Source organism: Leopardus geoffroyi, chromosome E1 (genome assembly GCF_018350155.1).
Source record: "Leopardus geoffroyi isolate Oge1 chromosome E1, O.geoffroyi_Oge1_pat1.0, whole genome shotgun sequence".
NCBI lineage: Eukaryota > Metazoa > Chordata > Mammalia > Carnivora > Felidae > Leopardus > Leopardus geoffroyi.
The window spans coordinates 38,371,355-38,395,499 of record NC_059330.1 but is presented as its reverse complement, the minus strand read 5'-3'; the positions used below and the strand labels follow the sequence as shown (position 1 = coordinate 38,395,499).

Here is a 24,145-nt window from a genome sequence, read left to right as displayed (position 1 = left end):
ACATTGGGGTACAAGTGCCCTTATGCATCAGTACTCCTGTATCCCTTGGGTAAATTCCTAGCAGTGCTACTGCTGGGTCATAGGGTAGGTCTATTTTTAATTTTTTGAGGAACCTCCACACTGTTTAGAAGAAAACTTTTTAAAAAAATTTTTATTAAAAATTTTTTTTAAATGTTTATTCATTTTTGAGAGACAGAGCGTGAGTGGGGGAGGGGCAGAGGGAGGAGACACAGAATCTAAAGTAGGCTACTGGATTTCTGAGCTGTCAGTGCAGAGCCTCATGTGGGGCTGGAACCCACCAACCACAAGATCATGACCTGAGCCGAAGTCAGATGCTTAACTGACTGAACCACCCAAGTGCCCTTAGAAGAAAAACCCTTTTGACTCTTAATGATTTTGTCCTTGAATTAAATTTTATCTAATAATACTGATACAGAATTTCATTCTTGAAACTGGGCTTACTTCTTTGGGCTCTCACGTTGTAAGTTTTGGGTTGATAATTCTTTATACTATTTTTTTTTTTTTTTTTTTCTGATCTCTGCTTTAAGAAAGTCTATTATTATTACTGTCATTTTTAATATTGCATCTGACTTTTTAATGGCCCTTTGTAGGAAGGTTGAGTGAGAATAATCTGGTCCATCAGTACTGTAAAAAGAAGCAGAAGTATCTGGTATACTTTGCTTCTTCTAAAAGTAGATCCTTTTTTTTATTGTTTATTTTGAGAGAGAAAGAGTGCTTGTGCATATGCCTATGCCCACATGGGGGAGTGGCAGAAAGAGAGGGAGAGAGAGAATCCCAAGCAGGCTCCATACTCAGCATGGAGCACATGAAGCCCTACACAGGGTTTGATCCCACAACTGAGAGATCATGACCTAAGCCAAAATCAAAAGTCCAATGCTCAACTGACTGAGCCACCCAGGTGCCCATGAAAGTAGATCCTTTTTAAAAGTTCTTTTGCTGTGGACTTATGGGTGACGAACTCTCCTAGTTACTCAGTATGTGGGAACATCTTTCTTTTCTCCTCATTGCTGGGGTCACCTTAGGTTATAGTTATAGGTTGTAGTCTCAGTTATAGTTATTTTCCCTCAGTACCCTTAAGACACTCCTGTTATCTTTCTTTTCTTTTCTTTCTTTCTTTTTTTAAGTTTATTTGAGAGAGAGAGCAAGCTCGAGATAGAGGGGGTGGGGAGCAACAGAGAGGAGAGAGAGAATCCCAAGCAGACTCTGAGCTGTCAGCATAGAGCCCAACAAGGGGCTTGAACCCACGAACCACAAGACCTGAGCCAAAATGAAGAGTCAGAACTTAACTGACTGAGTCACCCAGACACCCCCACATTTTAATTTTTTATTGAGATATTCACATAAATATATTTCCCCTTTTCTAATGTACAATGCAGTGGCTTTTAGTATATTCACAGATATGTGCAAACCATCACCACAGTTAATTCTGGAATATATTCTGTACTTGAGGAAGAAATTTGTACCCTTTATTACCCACTATCCCCCCACAACCCCTTTGTTCTAAGCAACCACTGATCTACTTTCTGTCTCTGTAGAGTTCTCTTTTCTGGACTTTCAAATGAATTGAATCATCTAGTATGTAGTCTTTTGTGATTTGCTTCTTAGCGGTAGCTTTCAAGGTTAATCCATGTTGCATGTGTCGCGTGTATTGGTACTTCATTCCTTTTTATGACAGAATAATTAATTGTATTGATATACCACATTTTGTTTATGCATTCATGCACTGACAGATATTTGGGTTGTTTCCACCTTTTGGTTATTGTAAATTGCCACAATGAATATACATATGAACAAATATGTGTTTGAAACCTGTTGTCAATTCTTATGGGTGTATAAGAGTGGAAGGTGTGGTAATTCTATGTTTAACATAAATAGGAGCTGCTGGACTGTTATCCACAGCAGCTGTACCGTTTTCCATTCCCACTAACAATGTACAGTGGTTCAGATTTCTCCATGTCCTCAGTAACAGTTGTTCCAATTCTTTTTTTTCCCTCCCCCCACCCTCTGGCCTTTTGTAAATTATAGCATCCTAGTGGGTGTGAGGTGCTATCTCATGGTGTTTTTGTTTTGTATTTCCGTAATGACTAATGATGTTGATCATGTTTTCATGTACTTTTGACCATTTGTATATCATTGGAGAAATATCTATTCAAATTATTGGCACATATTTTTTTTTGTGTTTATTTTAGTTCTGAGACAGAGTGTGAGCCGGGGGAGGGGCAGAGAGAGAGGGAGACGCAGACTTTGAAACAGGCTCAGTCAGAGCTTGATGTGGTGCTTGAACCCACGAGCTGTGAGATCACGACCTGAGCTGAAGCCGGATACTCAACCGACTAAACCACTGAGGCGCCCCTATTTGCACATTTTTTTAAGCTTATTTATTTTGAGAAAGGGGGAGAGAGCACAAGCCGGAGAGGTGCAGAGAGGGGGACAGAGGATCCGAAGCGGCCTCTGTGCTGACAGCACAGGGCCCGACGTGGGGCTCAAACTCATGAACTGTGAGATCATGACCTGAGCCGAAGTCAGACACTTAACCCACTGAGCCATCCAGGCGCCCCTATTTGTACATTTTTTAATTGGGTTATTTATATTTTTATTGTTGAGTTGTAAGAATTCTCTATTTTGGATACTAGACCTTTATCATATATATGATTTACAAATAATTTCTTTGCATGCTTTGTAGTTTTTGGTTAAAAACAGGACATTTTGAATATTAAAATGTGGCACCTTTAGAAATAACATTCTTTCCCCTCCAGGGTTTGTTGGTCCTGCTTATTTTTGTAGGATTGTTTGTGTAGTGTCTTTTCTGAACTAATTCCGTAGTTTGTATTCTTTGCGCGTGTAGCCATTAGTTTAGTAGTCAGCTAATGATATTACAGAGATTTCCTTAAAACACCTGCAACCAAAAACTCTTAGTCTTTGCTGAGGTGCTGTTTGTACATGTTGGGACATGCCTTCAACACTCAGACAGTTTATGGTTATGCCTTAGCCTTTACTTCCTGCTTCTGCAGACCCTTAAGATCAGCCAGAAGGGACAGCTTAGGAACTTCCCAGGTCTTTCTTGAGCATGTGTACAACACTGGGCATGCGTGGGACCTTTAGATTTCCAGGAATACTTTGGAGCTTTTCAACACCCTTATGGACATCTCTTTCTCTGACCCTTTCCTCCTTAGCTCTTTGGTTAGTCTGCTGTTTGCTCTGTTATCTGTCTCTTGGACGGCAGTGACTAAAACATTTGCCTGTTAAAGTTTTGGACAAAGTAGGGTAGTTTCTTTAGTACTAACTAGGCTTCTTTTGAGTCCAGCAAAATAAAGACAAACCTTTTGAGCCAGTCTTTCAGGAAGCAACCAGACAGGTCAAGACAAATAATTACAACACATTGAAAGTGAAGTCTGTTCTGGTTCTTCATTAACCAACAATGCAAACTGTTATTTTCAAAGGTACTGCTGATCTGGGGATTGGGATAAGTTAAAATAACACAAAACTCTGTTCTTACTGAGATTCAGCCTTTTTTCTTACATGTACACTCCTTGGGTTGTTGCATACCTTTAGTTAATTTCCAAAGTTCAAAAATAATTTGTTTTGCCAGTTTTTTGGTTATGTTTATGGAGAGATGGGATTTTTAAATTCCTTATTCACCATAGGCTCTGATCTTGCCTCTGAGTACACTTGTGATCTGAGGTGGTTTTTTTTCAACGATTATTTATTTTTGAGAGAGAGAGAGCGAGAGGGCGCAAGCTGGGAAGGGGCAGAGAGAGAGGGAGACATAGAGTCCAAAGCAGGCTCCAGGCTCTGAGCTGTCAGCACAGAGCCTGACACGGGGCTCAAACTCACCATGAGATCATGACTGAGCCACCCAGGCACCCCTGATCTGAGGTTTTTGAAAGGACCCTATCCTGGCTCCCTAATTTTGAAATACTCCAATTATACTAAAAATGTGCTTTCTCAATTTCTAATTTTTATTTTGCAGAAGAGTGACTACAACTACTAGTTTGGCTATGTCTTCTCCTAATCATTAAATAATTTTTTTTAATGTTTATTTATTTTTGAGAGAGAGGAACAGAGTGCAAGCAGGGGAGGGGCAGAGAGAGAGGGAAACACAGAAGCCGAAGCAGGCAGCTCTCTGTCAGCACAGAGCCCAATGTGGGGCTTGAACTAAAAAACTGTGAGATCATGACCTGAGCCAAAGTTGGACGCTTCACTGACTGAGCCACCCAGGCGCCCCTTCTCCTAATCATTTTTATGTACTACTTATTTTTTAATACTAAAGCCACTGGTGATGATATATTAAGACAGTGAATTCAGGTGATTATTGTCTTTGTCTTATATTATAGAAAGGTGACTTGTGATAGCGACTTAGATTCCATCCATTTCATTTGAATTTCTCTCTTCAATATAAACTGAATTATTTTTAGTTTTAGGTTTATAGGATGTATAATTAACTTTTAAAAATCCTAGAGAATACAGACAAAAAACCAGAAACAGTGATAATGACCCAACATATTGTAAAGGAAATTTGGCAAAGAAAAGCAAAATCGTATAAGATTAGTTATAATCTAGCAATACTGGTGTTTGTTAGCTATGACTTTAGAATGAATATAAACTGAAATAGCAAGAACCGTAAAATCATCTTTACTTTTAGTTTAAAGAAACATTTACCCCTTTAGTCGGTTCAACAAATATTTATTTTTTGGGTTAATCTCCCTTCTAAAAGCTTATACAGCCTAGTGGGTTAGAAGACCGTCAACACAGTAAGCAAAATTTAAGCTCTATAGTAGAACTATCAGCAATGTGCTATGGATTATAGGGAAGCAAGAGAATTTATCTACTTAAAGAATATGGGGATTTCTGAAGAAGTCTCAAATAAACATCCCTCTTATCCTTGCCAAAGTTCTAAACAAATGGAGAAAACAGGATTGGCAGATAGAGCCCAAAATATCACTTCTATTGTTAATAGAGACCAGGTTAGAGGACACAGCTTTCAGTGTGTGAATCAAATTTTCCTTTTATTTTTTTAGGTTTATTTATTTTGAGAAAGAGAGCAAGAGAGAGCGAGCATGGGGGGGGGGGGGGGAATATCCCAAGCAGGCTCCACACTGTCAGCACAGAGCCCGATGTGGGGGCTCGAACCTCGAACCCACTAACTGTGAGATGATGACTTGGGCCAAAATCAAGAGTAGGACGCTCACTGACTGAGCCACCTGGCTCCCCTCAGATTTTGCCTTTTAACTTAAGTTCTTAAGTAGGCCCTCTTGGGTTCTAAGTAGTGCTGTACTGGATTGAGCCTTCCTACACAGAGGAGAGTCTGACCCTAAAGCAGTTGAGAATGTTTACTCCAGACCTTAAAAAAGTAGAAACACAGAGATGAATCAAGTTTACTCTCCATTCTTCTAAGATTAACTAGTGAGGTAGATTCAGATAAATTACTCCATCTCTATCAGTAAAGAAGTATAGAGAAGCCAGGAGTGCATTTAAAAAAGTTCTTCCTCGGGGCGCCTGGGTGGCTCAGTCGGTTAAGCGGCCGACTTCGGCTCAGGTCATGATCTCGCAGTCCGTGAGTTCGAGCCCCGCGTCGGGCTCTGTGCTGACGGCTCAGAGCCTGGAGCCTGTTTCAGATTCTGTGTCTCCCTCTCTCTGACCCTCCCCCATTTATGCTCTGTCTCTCTCTGTCTCAAAAATAAATAAACGTTAAAAAAAATTAAAAAAAAAAAAAGGTTCTTCCTCATGAAAACCTGAAGTAGGAAAGAGAAATTTCTATGGAACAGAGATGATCAGAGAAGGTTTCATGAAGGATGTGAATAGAGCAGAGCATTAAAACTGGATAGATTTCTAGGTAGAAGATAAAAAACCATAGAGATGAGAAAATACAGGTTCTGTTTGAAAACAAGTAGTAGTCTAATTTAACCGAGCATTTGAATTCTTGATTTCAATTGTGTTATCCTTTGGGAGTTAATTATCAAACATAAACATTTAGCACTTGAACAGTAGTTGGCTCATTTTCAAGGTTACTTGACTTGGAAGATTATAAAAATCACCTCTTTCTGGTTTTAAGACAGCAAAGTAATTTCCAGGCTCTTTTGAAAATCACATTAAAAACAGGAACATAAACTCTATGTTTTAAACTCTGAGACATCTGTAATCCTACTTGTGTGGAAAGAGAAAAAGCAGAAAAGAGATAGTGACCTAGAAGAGGAGAGGAAGGTCAAACCCAAGTATCTACAGAGGAGAATAGTGGCAAGAGGCAGATCATGATTTGTCTGCAGAACACCTGCCTCAAAAACTCAGAGCATGGAAGTACCGTATACCACAGATGGAGACTGAGAACAGGGGGGTTGTCTGAAAGTCTGTAATGAGAAATTGATCCCTCTCTGCTCCCTTCCCTCCTCCCAGTGCTTATCCCCTTCTCCCTGAGCAGTTGGGAAACTAGGCAAGGCAAATTAGACTACTTCTTTGCCTTGCAGAAGTCAGGAGATTATTCTTTGAAGGAATTGAATTTGAGAAGTTCAGGACCTAGGACCCCAAACCCAGAGGAAGATCAGACTAATCTGCCACATTGAATATTGGAAGTTCCCAATCTCTTTCCCTCACCTAGTTCCAGAATTCTGTGAAATAGGTAAAGGGTTAGAGAATCTTCCTCCTATTAAAAGAATGGCCCCAAAGAAAAGATAGCTGAATTTAATAATTTTGCTTACGTTATCAACAGGCTCATGCCTATCAGTGTTGATTAAAAAAAAAAAAAATCTATAAGCATGTTTTTGTTCTTTGTGGTTGATGTCAAGCAACCTCATAAAGTCATTCACGACCAAACTATTCCTAGAACTGTTCCATAGAGGGGCGCTTGGGTGGTCCACACTGACTGAGTGGAGCCTGCTGGGATTCTCTCTCTCCCTCCCTCCCTCCCTCCCTCTCTCTCTCTCTCTCTCTCTCTCTCTCTCTCCCTCTCCTTCTCTCCCCCTCCCCCACTTGCACTATCTCTGTCTCTCTCAAAATAAATAAATAAACTTAAAAAGAAATTTCTTAAGGGGTGCCTGGGTGGCTCAGTCAGTTAAGCGTCCGACTTAGGCTCAGGTCATGATCTCATTGTTTGTGAGTTTGAGCCCTGCATTGGGCTCCGTGCTGACATCTCAGAGCCTGGAGCCTGCTTTGGATTCTGTGTCTTCCTCTTTCTCTGCCCCTCCCCTGCTTGCACTCTCTCTCTCTCTCTCAAAAATAAAATACTAAAAAAAAAAAGCAATGTCTTTAAAAAATATGAAGGATATCCCAACATTTAACAATGGAATGCATGTAGATTTGTGGAAAATCTCATCCTCACTTTCTTCATTTTGCCTTGGAATCACCACTGGTTTGGGGAGATAGGATCAAGTATACTGCCAAAGAACAGAGTCATCAAGCTTATGATCTAGGTTAAGTCCTACTTTGATCATACATATAGTAATGATACTGGCCTGTCATTGATTTTAATTTTGATTCTTCATTTATGCTTAGGAAAAATAACCATAAATATAAACCTATATTTTAGTACATTCTGTAATCCTTAGGTAAATTACATTTCTTTATTTCTGTTGGTTCTCTTTTTGTTTCTTTTTTTTTTTAATTTCCAGCTTTATTGAGATAAAGTTGACATGTAAATGTGTAAGTTTCAGGCATACAGTGTGATGATTTGGTATATGTATATTTTGCAGAATGATTACAACAATAAGGTTAGTTAACACATCCATCACGTCACAGAGTTAATTTTTGTGTGTGGTGAAAACATTTAAGATCTACTCTCTTAACGACTTTCAAGTATACAGTACAGTAATGTTAACTATATAACATGCTATACATTAGATTTACAGAACTTACTCATCTTGTAAGGAAATTTGTAATCCTTGATCACCTTTACCAATTTCCCCCACCCTTCAAGACCCTGGCAACCACCACATATAAGTAGATTATACAGTATTTATCTTTCTCTGACTCATTTTACTTAGCATGCTCATCCATGTTGTTAAAAAGGCAGGATTTCCTTTTTATGGCTGAATAATATTCCTGTGTGTGTGTGCGTGTGTGTGCGCGCACACGCACCCAGAAGTAGGATTAAAGATTATAGGGTAGTTTTATTTTCAAGTTTTTGAGGAACCTCCATACTGTTTTCCATAGTGGCTGTACCAGTTTACATTTCCACCAAGAGTACACAAGGATTTCCTTTTTTCCACACCCTCACCAGCACTTACTGTCTCATGTCTTTTTAATAATAGCCATTGAAACAAGTATGAGAGATATCTCATTGTGGTTTTGATTTGCATTTTCTTGATCATTAGTGATGTTGAACACCTTTTAATGTACTTGCTGACCATTTATATATCTTCTTTGGAAAAATGTCTATTTGGGTCCTTTGCCCATTTTTTAATTGGGTTACTTGGCTTTTGGCTATTGTTGTATGAGTATATATTTGGGATATTAGCCCTTTTATCAGATAGATGGTTTGCAAAAATTTTTCCCATTCTGTAGTTTGCTTTTTCATTTTGCTGATCATTTCCTTTGCCATATAGAAGCTATTTTTTATTTTAAAAAGTTTTTTTATTAAGTAAGCTCTATGCCAGCCCAGGACTTGAACTCATGACCCTGAGATCAAGAGTCACATGATCTACCGACTGAACTAGTCAGATGCCCTTGGAAGCTTTTTAGTTTGGTGTAGTCCCACTTGTTAATTTTTACCTTCCTTGCTTGTACTTCTGGTGTCATATCAAAAAAATCATTGCCAAGATCCAGTATCAAGGAGTATTTTCACTATATTTTCTTCTAGGAGTTTCACAGTTTTGGGTGTTAGGTTTATTTCAGTCTTTAGTCCATTTTGAGTTAATTTTTCTCACGGGTATAAGATACATGTCCAGCTTCATTCTTTTGCATATGAACATCCAGTTTTCCCAGCACCATTTACTGAAGAGACTATCTTTTCCCCAAGTATTTTTGGGTCCCTTTTCAAATATTAGTTGACCATATATGCGTGGGTTTATTTTTGGGGTCTTGATCTGTTCTGTTGGTGTATGTGTCTGTTTTTATGCCAATAGCATGCTGTTTTGATTACTGTAACTTTGTAATGCAGTTTCAAATCAGGAAGTGTGATGACTCCAGCTTTGTTCTTTCTCAAGATTGCTTTGGCTGTTTGGGGTCTTTTATAGTCCCATATGAATTTTAGGATTATTTTTTTCTAGTTCTGTGAGAGAATGCCATTGCAATTTTGACAGGGATTGCACTGAATCTATAGAACACTTTGGGTAGTATGGACATTTTAATATGATTAATTCTTACAATACATGAACAGGGGACATCTTTCTATCTGTGGCTTCAGTTTTTTTCATCAATGTCTTATAGTTTTTAGTGTACAGATAGATCTTTTACCTCCTTGATTAAATTTATTGCTAAATATTATTTTTGATGTTGTAAATGGGGTTGTTTTCTTTATTTTTCAGGTAGTTTGTTAGTGTATAGAAATGCAATTGAGGAACCTGGGTGGCTCAGTCAGTTAAGCATTCAACTCTTGGTTTTGGCTCAGGTCATGATCTCATGGTTTGTGAGATCCAGCCCCAAGTCTCTCCCTCTCTTTCTGCCCCTCCCCTACTCACCCTCATGTGTGCGCTCTCTCTCTCCAAATAACTGAACTTATTTAAAAAATGCAGTTGATTTTTGTATATTGATTTTGTAACCTGCAACTTCAGTGAATTTATTTATTTAGTTCTAATAGTTTTGTGGTGGAATTTTTAAAATTTTCTATATATAGGATCATGTCATCTGCAAGCAGACACTTACTTCTTCCTTCTGATTTGTATGCCTTTTATTTCTTTTTCTTGCTTAATTGCTCTGGTTAGGACTTCTAATACTGTGCTGAATAGGAGTGATGAGAATGGTCACCCTTGTCTTGTTTTTTATTTTATTGTTTTTAAAGTTTTATGTATTATTTATTTCAAGAGAGAACAAATGGGGGGGAGGGGGATAGAGAATCTGAAGCAGGCTCTGTGCTGACAACAGATGTGGGACTTGAACCCACAAACTGTGAGGTGATAACCTGAGCCAAAGTCAGACGCTTAACTGACAGTCACCCAGGCACCCCTTGTTTTTTATTTTAGAGGAAAAGCTTTCAGTTGTTCACTGTTGAGTGTGATGTTAGCTCTGGGCTTGTCATATATGGCCTTTTATTATGTTGAAGTATATTTCTTCTATATCCAATTTGTCGACAGTTTTTATAATGAAAGGATGTTAAATTTTATCAAATATTTTTTCTGTATTTGTTGAGATTGATATTTTTTATTATTTATTTTTTATTTTTTTTTTTTCAACGTTTATTTTATTTTTGGGACAGAGAGAGACAGAGCATGAACGGGGGAGGGGCAGAGAGAGAGGGAGACACAGAATCGGAAACAGGCTCCAGGCTCTGAGCCATCAGCCCAGAGCCCGACGCGGGGCTCGAACTCACGGACTGCGAGATCGTGACCTGGCTGAAGTCGGACGCTTAACCGACTGTGCCACCCAGGCGCCCCGAGATTGATATTTTTTAAATTTTTTTTAATGTTTATTTTATTTATTTTTGAGAGACAGAGAGAGATAGCATGAGCAGGAAAGAGCAGAGAGAGAGAGAGGGAGACCCAGAATATGAAGCAGGCTCTAGGGTTTCTGTCAGCACAGAGCCCGATGCGGGGCTTGAACTCACGAGCCGTGAGATCGTGACCTGAGCCAAAGTTGGATGCTCAACCGACTGAGCCACCCAGGAGCCCCATGAGATTGATATTTTTATCTTTAATTAATGTAGCATATTAGTGTGGTATCTCATATTGACTGATGGTGTGCTGAACTATCATTGCATCCCAGGGATAAATCCCACTTGATCATTGTGTATGATTCTTTTAATGTGCTATTGAACTTGGTTTGCTATTATTTTGATGAGAATTTTTGTATCTAGATTCATCAGGGATATTGGCCCATAGTTTTCTTTTCTGGCTTTGATAACCAGGTAGTACTGACTTCATGAGATGGTTTGGGTGATTCTTTTTTCTTCTTCAATTTGTTGGGAAGAGTTTGAAAAGGATTGGCATTGATTCTTCTTTAAATGCTTCCTGGAAATCATCTGGTCTTGGGCTTTTATTTTGGTGGAGGTTTTTAGATACTCATTCAGTCTGCTTAGTAGTTACTAGTATGTTCAGATTTTCTACTTTTTCATGATTTAGTCATGGAAGTGTTAAAAAAAATAAACTGGCGCACATTAAAATTTTGAATAATTTATTTGAGCAAACATTACTTCAAATCGCACAGTGCCAATCCAGATGATGTTTTAGGTGTGCTCCACCCATAGGACCAGGGGAAAGGTTTTTATAGATAAGATGCAGAAGGAAATTAAAGAAATTATTTGGCTATCTCTTAAATGGTTGCCTTATTTGCGATTGTTCTTATGTTTGATTTTTTTTTTTTTTTTTCCAGATTCCAGTGCATTGACTCTGGCTTCAGGTTTGCATACAGAGGCTACAGAGGTTTTGGTTTCCATACCAAGGCATTAGAGCCACCTCAGTCTAATGGCCTTCTTGTATAATTACTTTAACAGTAGGTTGTCATGTTTCTAGGAATTTATCCATTTCTTTTAGGTATTCCAGTTTGTCAGGGTATAATTGTTCATAGTGGTCTCTTGTGGTCCTTTGTATTTCTTTGGTATCGTTTGTAATGTTTCCTCTTTCGTTTATAATTTTATTTATTTGAGTCCTCTTTTTTCCCCTTGGTTAGTCTAGGTTTGTCAGTTTTGTTTATCCTTTCAAAGAACCAGCTCTTAGTTTTGTTTATCTTTTCTTTTTTTTTTTTTTTTTTTTTTTTTAAGTTGCTTGCAAGCAGGGGAGGGGCAGAGAGAGAGAGACAGAATCCTTAATCCGATGCAGGGCTCGAACTCACAAACTGAGATCATGACCTGAACTGAATAGAGTCGGATGCTTAACTGACTAAGCCACCCAGACACCCTTATTGGTTTGTTTTATTTCATGTATTTCTGCTCTAATCTTTATTATTTCCCTCTACTAACTTTGGGCTTAGTTTTTTCTTTTTCTGGTTTCTTCAGGTATAATCTTTGCTTATTTGAGATTTTTTTTTTGAGATGTTTATTTTTTTTTGAGAGAGAGCAAGCTGGGGAGGGGCAGAGAGAGAGGGAAAGAGAGAATCCCAAGCAAGTTCCACACTGTCAGCGCAGAGCCCGATGTGGGGCTTGAACTCACGAACTGTGAGATCATGACCTGAGCTGAAACCAAGAGTTGGACGTTTAACCAACTGAGCCACCCAGGCACCCCTTTTTTTTCTTAATATAGGTAGTTTTGATTATAAGCTTTCATCTTAGAACTGTTTTTACTATGTTCCATACTTATGTTGTGTTTCCATTTCTGTTTGTATCAAAATATTTTTTGACTTCCTTTTTGATCTCTTCTTTGATCCATTGGTTGTTCAGTAGTATGTTGTTTAATTTGCATGCATTTGTGAAATTTCCAGTTTTCCTGCTGTGACTGATTTGTAGTTTCATTCTTGTTATATTATGTTTTATAATGAATAAGTGTTGTGATCTTTGCCCACAGTTCCTGGCTCACAACTCCCCAAGCCCTTGGAATTTCCTAAGTGATAAGAGCAATGGAAACATCTTTTTTTAATAATAATTGATTTTTTTTCTTCAGTTTAGAGCCATAAAGGTGAAATGGCATGTTGTTATTCATAACAAGCCCATTTCAACCACACCTGAGTTTATGTTAATAAGGTGACTTTTGGAAAGCCTCTAGTAAGCCTTTAAGGATGGAGGCTGGTTGCCAAAGAAACCAATCATGACTAGAGGGTTGGAACTTTCAATCCCATCTGTCTATTCTCCCAGCCCCACCTATGAAGAGGAGAGAGGGACTGGGAATTGAATCACTCACAGATGGCCAGTGATGTAATCAATCATGCCCATGTAATGAAGCTTCCATAAAAACTCAAAACTCATGAGGTTTAGAGAGCGTTGCACACCCCGATTCTTAATGTGCTCAGGACCCTTTGGACCTCATCCTATATACCTCTTTATCTGGCTGTTCATCTGTGTCCTTTATAATAAACTGGCAAATGTAAGTTAATGTTTCTTTGGGTTCTGTGAGGCTTTCTAGCAAATTAATTGAGCCTGAAGAGGGGATCATGGGGACCACCCAATTTATAGCCAGTTGGTCAGAAGCACAGGTAACAATCTAGGTCCGCAGTTGGCATCTGAAGTGGGGAGTCTTACAGGACTAAGCCCTTAACCTGTGGGATATGATGCTATCTCCTGATAGTGTCAGAATTGAGTTAAATTTGTAGGATACCCAGTTAGTGTTTACTAGGATTGGAGAATTGCTTGATAGTGTTGGAAAACACACATCAGAATACAATTGTGATCGAGGAAGATACTTGATATAACGTCCTTCTTAATTGAATTTGTTGAGATTTATTTTGTGCTCTAACACGTTCTGTCCTGGATAATGTTTTGTATGCACTTGAGAAGAATGTGTATTCTGCTGTTAGATGGAATGTTCTGTATATGTCTCTAAGATCGATTTGGTCTATAGTGTTGTCAGATCTTCTGTTTCCTTATTGATTCCCTGCCTGGCAGTTCTATCTGTTGGTGAGAGTAGGAATATTGCTGTTTATTGCTCCCTTTAGTTCTGTTACTGTTTGCTTTATATATTTAGGTGCATAAAAATTTACAATTGTTATATCCTGTTAATGAATTGACCCCTTTATCATTGTATAATGACCTTCCTCATCTCTTGGTTTCTTTAATTCTACTGGTTCTTTTAGTGGTACAGAACTTAATTTCCTCTAGTTCAAGCTCCTTCTCAATGAGAGAATCTACTCTGTGACACATCCTTGAAATTGGGAAGGCGGGCTGGCCAGTAGTGGAGAGAGCTCATAACTTTGTAAATTTACTTAAGCTTTGTTTGTCTTAGTACAAATTGCCTTCATTCTTCTAGGTTGGCTATCTGGAATAATCTAGAACTACTTGATGCCAAGGGACAGTTCTTCAAGATATTTGATAGCAACTGTAAATGTTCTTCCATTCAAGATTTTGAGTATTCATCTCATTTTTACCATTTTCCCTAAGACTTAGTTTTAGAACCTCTCAGTATCCTGGGATCCATCTTCTAAATGATAATTAGTTTCCTTTCTCAAATGTGACATTAGAGTTATTGATAACCATTCAAAATAAAGAGTAGGGTGGTTTTCTAGCTTGATATAGTCCTTATGCTTCCCATTAATGTCCTAAGATACAGTCTTTCTTTTAAAATTTGTCACAGTAAGTTACATAAATGACTCATAATAAACCGAAACTAAGTTTTTTGTGAAGCCAGGTTTCCTGTTTTGTATTTATGTAACTGGTAATTGCCTAATCTAAATGCAAGATTTTTTAACTTACCCCTATTTAATTTCCTCTTGACACTGTCCTTTAGAAATCATATTGAATCGTAATTCTAAGGTCTTATTTATCCTGATGGGTTTTTTGGTCTCCACAAGTTTAGTAAATGTGCTTAATGATTTTATGCTAGACATCCAAAACTAGAATTTTTATCAAACATGGTGGTTTGACTGAGTACATGTATTTCTTTTCCTCTTCAAATAGTACTAAAATTACAATAAAGGAATAAAAAGAGGCATAAGACCCCAGGGACAAAAATGAGTGGAAGAAGAAGAAACCACCATAGTTGAGAAATTTTATCTATTTTTTAGAAGATACAAAATGGATAGAAGAGTGTTAAGTAATTTAGCCAAATGGAAGAAGTTACACTCCGGGTTTTCTGCAGAGACAAGCAAGCGAGTTTACCCAGCACAACCTCCCCAGAGACTCAACACTGGTAGCAAAATGTCTCCAAAAAGACAAGGATGAGGCTTGAGATTAAAAGTAGGTAATGTTAAAAAAAAAAAAAAAAAAAAAGTAGGTAATATTTGAAAGTTTTATATGAAGTGGTTGAATCATGCAAACTACTTCTTCCCCCTCTAGGAAACTGGGGATTTTTTTCTCCAAGAAAATGGAAGCTGAGGGTTCTGGACCCAGGAACATCAGATGCATGAAGAGGATAGGGGTTTGGAGCCAAGGAATTAAATGAAAATCTGCATACAGACTGGTGGGTCTTCGAAATCACAATGAGCTTCCATTTAGCTTCTTAATGCCATTAATAGGAATGTACAGCCAAAGAATAACCAGATTGTTAAGGAAAGCCTCTAAAATGAGAGGCCAAACAAATAAAAGAGACAAGGCAGAGAGCAAAGGGGAGAAAACTGGGGTGGATGGCAAAAAGGGTTTTAATCTCTAAGATTGAATGTTGCATCTTCAAAAGAACAGGATGTTATTTTGAAAATCTTTCAACAAGAAATAACCTTTAAAAATAAAAAGTATTCTAATTTCCCCCACCCACAATAGTGGAAGGAGTGTAGGTAAAATTGAAGCAATTTCCTAGGAATTAGAACAAAAAGATTAAATGAAGGAAGTAGGAGAAAACTAATTTTTAAAATTAAAGATAGACCAGGAGGTTCAATATTAGACTAATAGAAATACAAATATGAGAGGACAGAGAAAATAGTAAGAAATGATACCCAAAAAATATCCAAAGCATTTTCCAAGTCATAGATTTGCAAATTGAAAAAGCTGAAAGAATAGTAAAAAGACAAAGACCAAGAGACTTGATTATGAAATTTCAGTAAACTGGGGATAGAGAGACTTTACTAAAAGCTTCTGGAAAGAGTATCTAGAGGTTACATTCAAAGGACCAATCAGAATGGCGTTACATATCCCAGTAGTAATATAGAAAGATAGAAATGCTGGGGTGCCTGGGTGGCTCAGTCGGTTAAGCGTCTGACTTCGGCTCAGGTCATGATCTTGCGGTCTGTGAGTTCAAGCCCCGTGTTGGGCTCTGTGCTGACCACTCAGAGCCTGGAGCCTGTTTCAGATTCTGTGTCTCCCTCTCTCTCTGACCCTCCCCCGTTCATGCTCTCTCTCTGTCTCAAAAATAAATAAACGTTAAAAAATAAAAATAAAAAAAAAAAGAAATGCATCAATAGCTGTGTCTTCATGTCTTCAGTGGGAAAGATTTCCTACCTATAATTTTATTCCCAGCCAAATTATCAATCAAATGTGAGTCTAGAATAAAGATATTTTTAGACATACAAGTGACTCCAAAATTTCAGTTCTTTATCTTTAACATTTATTTATTTATTTTGAGAGAACAAGAACATGCATGCATGAGGGAGGGGCAGAGAGAAAGGGGAGAGAGAATTCCAAGCAGGCTTCACACTGTTCAAACTCTTGAAATGTGAGATCATGACCTAAGCTGAAATCAAGAGTTGGACGCTTAACCAGCTGAGCCACCCAAAACTTCAGTTCTCATGAGCTTTTTTTGTTTACAAGTTGCACTTATTACATAGCAATGAAAAAGAAATCAGATTCAAGAAGCAGAATTCAAAGAGAAGAGCTAAGGAAGAGCCCAAGGTGACAACTTTGTAGCCAATCCGAAGAATTCCCCAACAGAGTAAAAAAGAAGAAAGAGCAAAGGGTTTTGGGAAGGTACAGCTGCAGGAAAAAAACAGTATCTGATGTGTTTGAGCTTATGGAAAATATTGATAGACATGTGACAAATGTTGGAGCTTTTGAGGAAAAGTTAAAAATGTATAGAGGGATGCCTGGGTAGCTCGACTCTTGATTTCAGCGTAGGTACGCGTGACCTCACAGTTCGAAGGATCGAGCCCCACATTGGGTTCTGCGCTGACAGCATGGCATCTGCTTGGGATTCTGTCTCGCTCTCTCTCTGCCCCTCCCCTGCTCATGTTCTCTCTCTCTCTCTCTCAAAATAAATAAACATTAAAAATCCAGGGGCGCCTGGGTGGCGCAGTCGGTTAAGTGTCCGACTTCAGCCAGGTCACGATCTCGCGGTCCGTGAGTTCGAGCCCCGCGTCGGGCTCTGGGCTGATGGCTCGGAGCCTGGAGCCTGCTTCCGATTCTGTGTCTCCCTCTCTCTCTGCCCCTCCCCCGTTCATGCTCTGTCTCTCTCTGTCCCAAAAATAAATAAACGTTGAAAAAAAAAAAAATTTAAAACACGTGAAAAGATACTCAACTTCACTCACAAGAATACAATTTAAATCAATAGTGAGATATTGTCTTTAAAAAAAAAAAATCTGTATATAGAGAAAGTAGAAACAAATGAGGTAGACGTTAATTTATACACAGAAGTACATTGCATTGTCTTATTCTTCTACTTGGCCTAGCAATACTTGGACTAGTATCTGTCTATAATCATAGTCACACTGACTCTTCATTTAAACAAAGACTGTGATAAAATTACAGTGAATATGGAGGGGGAGGTAGAAGTTGAAGCTAAATACTTATATTCCATGGCAGGATGTCAGTGGATAACATCTAAATTTGATAAATCAAGCATATTTAGAAAAAGACAAATACCAGAAGAACGTCCTAGAAGATTCTATAGGATGTACGGATAGGGAAGAGTTTGCTGTTTTTCCAGAGTCCATTTGTCTTGGTTGATTTTTTATATAAACATTCAGTAGGGGCACCTGGGTGGCTCAGTTGGTTTAGCATCCAACTTCAGCTCAGATCATGATCTCACAATTTGTGAGTTTGAGCCCTGCATCAGGCTCTGTGCTGACAGCTCAGAGCCTGGAGCCTGCTTCAGATTCTGTGTCTTTCTCTCTCTCTGCCCCTCCCCTGTTCGCTTGTTCTCTCTCTCTCTCTCTCTCTCTCTCTCTCTCTCTCAAAAATAAATAAACATTAAAAAATATTTTTAATAAAAAATTTAAAAAGTTCAGTGAAATTGTATGGCATATTGTAGAGACCTCTTTTCAGATATTTATCAGTTAATTAATACCAGCCAGATAATCTAGCTATATCATTCATCATTTGTTTAGCTGTCTTGTTCATAATAGGACCATTGTCTAGCTCATATCATGGCCTAAGAAGTCTAATACATTTCCTTGGTCTATTAACTTGGTATCCCTTTCCCTTAATGACTTTCTCGCAAAGTTATTTCTTCACTTCTTTAAAAAATCTTTGTTCTAATTTAACATTGTTTCGCTTGGTTCTTTTTAAATTTAAATATAATTTCTGGCATGCGGTTAGGATATCTAGGGTGCTGTGTACTTTATTTGTTTCTATGTTATCTAAAACAGGGGAATGCTTTTACTACAAATATATACCGTGGCTATGTTAAAATACTATTGCTTTGGAAATATTTCCATAACAGTGAGATGATTTAGAACGTGTGTTTGTCAGTGAATTGTAAAATTACTATCTGACATATGTCTTGGAAAATTCCACAGCTTCTGCCAGTTTTCAATTTCTGGCACATTGACTAGAATTTGTACATGAGGAAATCAAACTCTACTTTCCCTTGATTTACCAACCCCTGTGACATTTTGGAATATGAGATTAGAGGTTAAATACTTGCTAATCCTGAGTCAAATCCCATTATTGCCTGGCTGTATCTACTCTTAGTTCTCTAGTGTGTATATAGATGGGGTGGGGCTAGGGGAAGTGAAGGAGGAGGAGAGAGAAGCACAAGTAATTAGATTGCTACTTTGAATTTTCTGTTCTTTCCTTTCGCGTCATGACCTGGAAAGAAGTTTTCAGTAGGGCATGGAAGATTTCCTGGATTTAGCAGCACCCAAAATGAGCTCCAGTCATACCCAGTAGTCCATTAAAAGTTCACGGAGTCCTCAGGGCCCTAGAATGTTGCTGGGGATAGTTAAAACCGAGTAAGTGAAAGAAATAACCAACAGGAAACAGAATGAAAGTGTATACTTATTTTATACTGAGAGCAATGAATACTGGAGCAGTGGTAGTGGATATAGATTTTGGTTAGTAAACAGGACAGAAGTCAGGATGGAAGAAAGCTCAGAATGTTGAGTCAGATGTTAAAAGGTGTCCAAAGCAGAAAGTTTGACCTATTAAGTAATGTGTCTGTTTTCTATGTGTATCCCTTCCATGGCATTTTTAATCTAGGAATTTCTTTTCTTATGATAAATTTACTCATGAGATGGTAATGTATTGGCCATAGTTTTTTGGGTTTTTTTTAATGAAATTGTATTTCTACTAGGAACAAGATGTTAGGCAGAGGAATTACAAACTTACTTTGTTTTAGGTTTATTTAGCCATACAAAAATGTTTTTCCTCTTAGATTCTGGCAAGAAAATCAGCCAATCGGAAAAACATCTGGTGTTAGTCGAATGAAGGAATGTCATAATCAGTAAAAATTACTTATAGGAAAAAAATAGTAAAAAGCTTACGTAGCTTTAACTCTTGGTTTCTTTATGAAATTATTTTATTTTTTAATAAAAATCTTTAATGTTTATTTTTAAGAAAGAGAGTACGAGCAGGAGAGGGGCAGAAAGAGAGGGAGACACAGAATCCAAAGCAGGCTCCAGGCTCCAAGCTGTCAGCACAGAGCCCCACCTGGGGCTGGAACTCGCGAACCGCGAGATCATGACCTGAGCCACAGTTGGACACCCAACCAACTGAGCCACCCAGGTGCCCGTATTTTTTAAATTTTTAAAAATCTATTTTTGAGAGAGAGAGAGAGAGAGACAGAGCATGAGTGGGGGAGGGGCAGAGAGAGAGAGGGAGAGAGAGAGAGAGAGAGACAGAATCTGAAGCAGGCTCCAGGCTCTGAGCTATCAGCACAGAGCCTGATGTGGGGTTCAAAGTCACAAGTCACAAGATCATGACCTGAGCTGAAGTCAGACACTTAACCGGCTGAGCCACCTAGGCACCCCTGAAAATTATTTTAAGGAGAGGAAGAGCTCTTTATTATTTTATTTTAATTAATTATTTTTAAGTAATCTCTACACCCAACATAAGGCTCAAACTCATGACCCTGAGATTAAGAGTCACATGCTCTACTGACTGAGCCAACCAGGCATCCTAAAATTTTATTCTTTTTTTATTTTAAACATGAAAGACCCTTGTTTTCTATTTATTTTTTCAAGTTTATTTATTAATTTTGAGAGAGACAGAGCACACGTGTGCAGGGTAGGGACAGAGGGAGAGAGAGAGGGAGAGAGAGAATCCCAAGCACATTCTGCATGTCAGTGTAGAGCCCAGTGTGGGGCTTGATCTCCCAAATGGTGAGATCATGACCTGAGCCAAGATCAAGAGTCGGACACTTAACTGATTGAGCCACCCAGGTGCCCCCTGAAATTTCATTCTTACTCTCTTACTGAAATTTTCCTCCAACCAAAATATTTGACCCATGTTGGACTACCCTTGTATGTCTCAAGTTTTACTCAAGTTCAAGAGTCATAAGCTTTAAACATAGAGCCTGTTTTTAATCGTTTTTGGTGTTAACAACCACTAAAACTTAGTGGCTTAAAACATTTAATTACGCCTGGCAGGACTTGTGTTGGTCACTGGAAAAGTCATTCATGAAGCTGCAGTTATCTAGTGACTTGACCGGGACTTGAGTCATCTAAGATAGCTTCTTAACAGTCTGACACCTGGGTATCACTGTCAGCTGGTACTCTTTTCCACATGGTCTCTCATCATTCAGAAAGCCTGGACGTTTTCTTACATGGTGGCATGAATGTTTCAAGAAGGTAAAGCTTCAGTGTCTTTTAAGGCTTAGCTTTGGAAGTAACAGTGTTACTTCCACCACATTGTTTTGGTTAGATCAAGTCACCATGTCAACTCAGATACAGAGAGTGGGAAAACAGACTGTACCTTTTGAAGGGAGGTGCAGTAAAATCCCATTGCAAAAGGGCATTACCACAAGGAAATAAGATTTATTGAAAGCTGTTATTATGAGTTTCTACTATGGTCTCCCTCTGGCTCTAGTATATCACGTGCAAAATATTATCCCCTCCCAGTCCTCATGTGCAGTTCCTCTTGATCCAGAGACCTACGAACTAAAAAGAAAATTTATCTGCCCCATATACACAATATACACTGTTGTCACAGGAATAGAATAATGGCAATAGACATTCCCCTAAAAAGGGGGAGATAACACATAGCACGTGGCACATAGCAGTTGTTGGTTCATATCAGTTCTGAAATCTAGCTGGGCACATATTGTCAGGGTCATCTACTCCAAGGGCAGGAAATGTGCCTTGACTGGGAAATGTGACTAAGGAACTTCATGAGAATGGTTCCCCAATCCATTGTTCTCTGTGGTTCTTGGTACCACATTCTGGACTCTTAATGCTGCTTTCTAAGAAGTCTCTCCTTCTACATAAGAAATGTCTTATGAAGCTGAATTGCTTTCTCAGCATACTTCCTTCCTATAGAAAATTGGAATCCCACAGGCCTCTTTTCATTTTCAATAGTCTCTGTCCCTTTTAATCCAGCTGGTACATCTTCCTTTAAAATTTGTAGGATTTTCAGGGTCGCCTGGGTGGCTCAGTCAGTTGAGAACCCAACTTCAGCTCAGGTCATGATCTCACGGTTTGTGGGCTGGAGCCCTGCCTCAGGCTCTGTACGGACAGCTCAAAGCCTGGAGCCTGCTTCAGATTCTGTGTCTCCCTCTTTCTCTGCTCCTCCCCCTCTCACGCTCTGTCTCTCCTTCCTTCAAAAATAAATAAACATTAAAAAAAAATTTTAATTTCTAGGATTTTCTATGAATCTGATTTGTGTTCTACTATGTCCCCCAAAGCTACAACATTAGAACTCATTTTTTAAGACAGGCCTTTCTCTACTTTGGTTGTGTCAGGCTGTTGTAGCATAATTCCCTTAAGCTTCTTAGAGGACTTTTTGTCTAGTTGAGAGAGTCAAGTAGTCACGGCTTTAAAATTTTCTGAAGTTTGGGGCACCTGGGTGGCTCAGTCGGTTAAGTGTCTTGGTTTCAGCTCAGGTCATGATCTCATGGTTTTGTGAGTTCGAGCCCTGCATTGGGCTCTGCACTGGCAGCATGGACCCTGCTTGGGATTCTGTCTGTCTGTCTGTCTCTCTCTCTCTCTCTCTCTCTCTCTCTCTCCCTGCCCCTCCCCCACTCGCACTGTCTCAGCCTCTCTCAAATAAGGTAAAAAAAAATAATATTTTTATAAAATTTTCTGAGGTTTTTTAAAGGAGCTTGTAGTCACATCTTTGATCTGATATTTATCCTGTGGGTAGTTCTTATTTTGAGAATCTTAGGGCTTGAGAGACAGATAAAGAATAGTTTTATTTTCCAGTGTGCCAAGTTCTAGGCCCGCTATATTTCTTCTACTAATTTTTTTTTTTGCAAGCTCTACAGTTCCCTCTTTAGTGTATTTCTTACCATCCTTTATCATATGCAGCTAAAAGATGAATTACCACTTTGAAAGCAGCTGATATAAACACGTTTAATGACTAAAGGAAATCAGATTTAAATAATTTAAGAGGAATATGATGACAGTGGCTTAAATAGAGAATGTCAATAAAGAAATAGAAATTATATTAAAAAAAAGAATCAAATGGAAATTCTGAAGTTGAAAAGTAGAACAACTGAAAAGGTTACCAAAGGAGGAACTCAAAAAATCAAATTGGAGGTCACACAGAGAGAGAGAGAATCCATGAACTTGAAGACAGAACAATAGAAATTATCCAATTTGAAGAAAAGAATGAAACAAAATGAGCAGAACTCAAATCTGTGAGACATCAGCTGTGCCAACAATACATACAGTAAAGTCTGAGATCGAGGTGGGAGAAAGAGAAAAAAATATTTGAAGAAATAATAGCTGAAATTTTCCAAATTTGATGAAAACCATATATCTATGCATACAAAAATATGAGTGAGTAGGATTAACACAAAGCGGTCTACACCTGGGTACGTTCTTATTGAACTGTTTAAATCCAAATACAAAGAAAAAATATGGAAAGCAAGACAAAAAGACTTCATGATATATAAGGGAACAGCAATATGATTGACAGCTGACTTTTTCACCAGAAACAACAGAAGCCAGAAAGCACTTGGATAACCATTAAAATGTAGAAAGTAAAATTTGCCAATTAAGAATTGTAGATTCACAAATCAAGAAAATGAAAAAAACAACCTAAACAATGGGAGAAATTATTTGTAAATCATATATCTGATAAGGGTCTTATATCCAGAATATTAAAAAAAAAAAAAAACTTACAAATCAGTTAAAACAAAACAACCCAGTTTTACTCAAGGACTTGAGTAGACATTTCCTCAAAGAGATATACAACGGGTCAACAAACGCATGAAAATATGCTCAACATCATTTGTCATTAGGGACAGGCAAAGCAAAACCATAACAAAATACCACGTTATATCCACTAGGATGGGTATAATTAAAAGTAGAAAAAAATAGGAAAATAAGAAGTATTGGCTAGAATGTGGAGAAATTTGTTTTTTGTTTTTTTTTTTTAAGTAAACTCTGCCCAACGGACTCGAACTCATGACCTCGAGATCAAAGAGTTGCATGCTCTCACTGACTAGCCAGCCAGGTGCCCCTGATGTGGAGAAATTTACAACTTTTTACCTTGTCGGTGGCAATGTAAATTGGTGCAGTTACTGTGAAAAACAGTTTGGCAGTTCCTTTACAATCTAGAAATTCAACTCCTAGGTAGATACCAAAGTAGTTGAAAGCAAATATTCATAAAAGTACTTGTGCACACGTAATGTTCACAGCAGCAGTATTCACAAAGGCCAAAAGGTTGAAACAATCTAACTGCATTGACAGGTGAATGAATAAGCAACATTTGGTATATCCATACAATGGAATATTGCTCAGCCATAAAATGGAATGGATCACTGAGATATAGTACTATATGGATAAACATCAAAAATGTTATAAAAATGAAATAAGCCAGATATAAAAGATCACATACTGAATGATTCCATTTATGTGAAATATCTAGAATAGGGAAATCTGGGGACACCTTGGTGGCTCAGTTGGATAAGCTTCCGACTTCAGGTCATGATCTCACAGTTCGTGAGTTTGAGCTCTGCATCAGGCTCTGTGCTGACAGCTCAGAGCCTGGAGTCTGCTTCAGATTCTGTGTTTCCCTTTCTCTCTGCCCCTCCCCTGCTCATGCTCTGCCTCTATCTCAAAAATAAACACTTAAAAAAAATAGAGTAAGGAAATCTATAGTGATAGAATAGTAGTTGGCTAGGTCTGGGAGTGGGAGGATATGGGGTGGTAG

General features: G+C 38.3%; 1 protein-coding gene across 4 annotated transcripts in view; it reads left to right on the top strand.

The window, feature by feature from the left end:
- The window catches only part of FBXL20 (F-box and leucine rich repeat protein 20), a 102,452-nt gene that overhangs the window by 20,790 nt on the left and 57,517 nt on the right, over positions 1–24,145 (top strand). Inside the window, exon 1 of one of the 4 annotated variants that reach the window (XM_045488675.1) lies at positions 15,023–15,146. The exons of the other annotated variants lie outside the window; for them this stretch is intronic. The gene's annotated coding sequence lies outside the window, so the exon portion shown is untranslated. Of the gene's footprint in view, positions 1–15,022; positions 15,147–24,145 lie in introns of those variants that run through there. 4 annotated transcript variants of the gene reach the window in all.